The sequence below is a fragment of the Glycine soja genome, chromosome 18, assembly GCF_004193775.1.
Source record: "Glycine soja cultivar W05 chromosome 18, ASM419377v2, whole genome shotgun sequence".
Lineage (NCBI taxonomy): Eukaryota > Viridiplantae > Streptophyta > Magnoliopsida > Fabales > Fabaceae > Glycine > Glycine soja.
In genome coordinates, this window is record NC_041019.1 from 4,084,124 (window position 1) to 4,088,585 (window position 4,462).

The 4,462-nt window shown below is 31.9% G+C and overlaps 1 pseudogene; it reads right to left on the reverse strand.

Annotated features, from left to right (window-relative positions):
- Nucleotides 1-1,743: 1,743 nt before the first annotated feature.
- LOC114396238 lies at nt 1,744-3,344 on the reverse strand (annotated as a pseudogene).
- Between the last annotated feature and the right edge of the window lie 1,118 nt (nt 3,345-4,462).

Genomic DNA, 4,462 nt, shown 5'->3' on the forward strand with positions numbered 1-4,462 from the left:
GCCTTTAAAAGGTCTTATAGTCGTGCAATTGTACAATTCATAGTTCACAACTCAATGCATACAACATCTCAATGTACATACATACTCAATTTATCACATACACTCAATCTCAATCACAATGGTATAATATCAATTTAACACGTTATCACACCTCATGAATCATATACACTTTACCTATGAACTATGCAATACACACAATTACTCAATTGTTTTCAAAATCATTTTTACTCGTTGAGTTCCCACAGTAGATTTCATCACAATACTCGTCGCCCTTAAAGGGTCTTACAATTGTGTGACTGCACAATTTATAGCTCACAACTCAATACACACATCTCATCTCAATATACATGTATTTCATCATTTATCACATGTTCAATTTATCACGTACTCACAATTTGAATCATCATTTTATAATCTCAACATAAAAATTTATACAAAAGATTTATCACAACATGGGGAGTAAAATCCCTCAAATAGTTTCTCATAATTATATCAAAATCAATTAATCAAAATCATTGGTCAAAACACAAAAACATCAAGAGCACTAAGTTTATTAATCAATTCTCATCAGAACATCAATTGATATGTAGAACACAACAATATTGTATTTATAATCATAAAGGAAAAAATTCAATAAACATTTCAAAATAAACCCCAATTTAATCCTCAAGGATCCCTATACATGTTCATTCTAATCTCACTTGCGATAAATTCATCCCTTACCTCTAAGCGGGCTCACGTTCCGGTAGCAATAGTGACATCTCTAGCAATTTCCTAAAATTTCTCAAGTTTTTCCTCTGGTTGTCCTGATAGGGTTTCCAAATGTTAGAGAGAATGAGAAGGGATTGAAGCCTCTATTTGTACTGTTTTTGTGTGATTTCTTTTTCTCCCTCCAGGAATATTATCTCACAAATTCCAACGGTGACGGTGTGTGCAATTAAATAGCTAACCACATATAAAAATTTCACAACAATCTAACGGTTAACGAGTCCGGGATCATAGTTTTACCAAGACAACTCTAGGTAAAAGACTACAATGCGAAGTGTATTTCTCTCAGCTCCGACATGATTTCGAAATTTCCAACGGTGAAAAGACTCAGAATTGAGTTGCAAACCTCATGGTTAAATTTCACAATGATCCAACGGTGAATGAGTCTGAGATTATTATTTTTCTAAGACATATTTGATGATCTACGAAAAAAAAAAGAATTTTGGGAAGAGAAGAGAGAAAGACGAAAATGAGAAGAAGATGAGGCATAGTGAGAACTGACCTAACATATCGCTACTTATACCTAGATACACAACTTATTATTTACTCTATTTTTTTTATAAAAATGAATTCTATTTTATTTTTTTATCAAATGAATAAATCAAATATATATATATATATATATATATATTATTTTTTTTCAAAGCATTATTTTATTACAACTATTTTTTCTTTATTTATTTAATTATAAAAATCTTTCCATTTTCTAAAAATTTATTTATTTATTTATACTAAAAAGTCTTTTTAATTTATTTACGAAAAATATTACATAATCCAGAAAAGTTCATAAATAATTTTTTATCCTCTACTAATAAATCAACACCACCACACAGTAGTCCCTACTTTGAACGATTGATAAATAACTGGAATCAAAAGCAATCTTTATCTAGTTCATCAAGTCCCTTAACCACATTGATCCAATAATATATCATCTGGCCAACGGAAATGGAGATAGTAGAATTAGATGTACCAGGAGAGCTGCCTTCCTAATTCATCGTATTTGTTTCAACAAACACAGGCATAGTTGGTCGTAGGTGCTCCACTAAGCTCTTGTTTTTGAGTAGAACTATTAATTCAGACATTGTTGGCCTCGTTGCAGCCGACGCTTGAGTGCATAATAGCAATTTCTATAAAAAAAATTCATTTCTTCTGCATCATATTCATCAAGGTCTATGTCCTTGTCCACAAGCTCCAACTGCATGCCTCTCTCATACAATTTCCATGCCTGTTAAGTGAAAATTATATGTCTCATACTCGATAATATAGTAAAATATCATGAGAAAACAGACAGTTCCTAGTTATAGCAACTTGCTTACTTGTTGAAGAAGGTACTCGCGACCCTCATCATCAACCTTCACATTGGTACTCTTTTGACCACTTATGATTTCTAGAACCACAATACCGTAACTGTAGGTATCAGCCTTCTCTGATAATTGACCTTGCATTGCATACTCAGGTGCTGTGTATCTCCTGATAAGTATAGTATATAGTCATAGTTAAAAAATTAACAACACTTGTTACCCTGTTGCATTTTTCCCAAATAAGTTTTTATTAATTAATTTGTCTCTTTTGCTACAACTTAATACTCAAATAAATGTCAAGAAATTCATGTGATTGCATGCAATTTTTTTTTTTTTTACTTACAATGTTCCTGCAAATTTTGTGCTAAGATGAGAACGATCCCTTGGCAAAAGCCTTGCCAACTCAAAATCAGCTATTTTGGGCTGGAGATCATCATCCAGAAGGATATTACCGGTCTTTATATCTCTATGAATGATGGACACGTGGAACCCCTCATGTAGATATGCTAGTCCCCTTGCCGTGCCCAAAGTTTATATCATAGCGTTGTTTCCAATTGAGGGAACCCTTTTTGTCACCTGTTTCCCAAGTTTAGATATATACGTAAGATTGTGGAGAAGATAAGAAAAAGCAATGAAGATTCAAGAAAATGATTCCATTAATGGTTGACATGAGTTACCAAATAAGAATTTGTCAAGGCTGCTATTTGCCATGTATTAATAAACTAGAATTCTCTCTTGGCCTTTGCTGCAACAACCAAGAAGTCTAACGAGATTTCGATGATGAACATTACTTATAAGCTTCACTTCACTTTCAAAATCATCCTCCATTTTTCTTGATTTCCCCAACACTAGTTTCTTTACAGCAACAACTTTTCCATTTTTCAGAGTACCCTGTATAATAGTATGTATGATTGACCAATGAAAGTGTTTTTCTCTGTTTCACTTTAAAGTATTTCTTTTGTTTATGATAATCGACTGCTTTTAAAAAAAAAAAAAACATTCACACAAACTCATTGTCTTTTGAGCATGCTTTCCATCATAATATTGAAAAATACAACAAAAGTTTTTCTTGTATACAGTGCCAAAACTTCCTTCTCAAGGTTTATTGTCAGCACTGAAATTTTTTGTTCCAGCTTTCAAATCTTTATACTCGAAGCTAACTGGACCTTTCAACTCAGTTGCTCCCAATATGTCAGCTGCAAAAAAAAAATATTCAACAATATTACTACTCCACCATATCAAAGTTAAGGCTAGGAGCTTAAGAAGTTGCGGCATTATCCTTATAGCTTTGTGTGGTCGGTTTGAGAGACTAGGGCCTTTTGTCCAAAAGGGGACAATTTTATTTGGAACCTATCAAATGAGGGTGAATTTTGAATTTATCCCCAAATAGGGATTCCCACAAATTTAAAGTTAGAAGTCATAACACATTTCACTGCTTTTTTATTTTGTTTAGTGTAGTCATAAAAATTTTATGATTTTATTTTTTAAAGAATTTAAAGTAAAGTTGTAAATTTCTAATGACTTCAAAGTGATGCAACATTTTTAAAAATTTTTAACAAAATTTCCAACGACTTTAAAGTCGTTTTTAATTCTACGACTTCTCTATTTTTTTAAATAGTTTTTGTTTTAATATTTTCTATATTTTTGTTATAGATACTGTTTTTGTTTTAACCTTCTCTAATGTATGAATTTAGTTTTGAAAGGAGTTCGAGTATTATTTATTACTGTCTTAGTCAAGGAAACATTTAATGAAATAAATGATTTCTTTGTTATTAATGGGATGAAAATCATGAATACGATAAAGACGAGACATAGGTACTCCAAAGAGGTATATGTCATGATGCAAGAAATCGATACATTGCTAGCTCGCATTACATTGGAATGTACATCTAAGGAGGCAGGGGAGTTTGAGGTTTAGGAGATTGCAAATAATGAACTTGGGCGACTAGCAATGACATACACTGTCAAATTGAGAGAATGGTGGTGTGATTGTGCGAAATTTCAAACACTTTGAATGGTGGTGTGATTGTGGGCAATGCAATTGTAGCACGTGTCTCTTACAATTTAAAATGCGATGATTTTGTTGATCCTACACACAAGTTGAAAAATATTTATAAAGTTTATCAGCATCAGTTTCATTCTCTTGGAAGAGAAGAAAAATGATCTCAATGTTTGGATATATTTTATGCTTGATCCTTGGAAGTGACAAAACACATCAGGAAGGCCAATCACTAGATGTGTACATAATGAAATGAACAAACTAGTTCCAAATAAGTTCAAAAAATGTTCTTTGTGTAGAACTAAAAGACATAATCGTAATAATTGTTTATACAAACAAGTTAACACCTAATATTGTATCTACTTTTCAATTTTATATTTGTGGTTAATTTGTA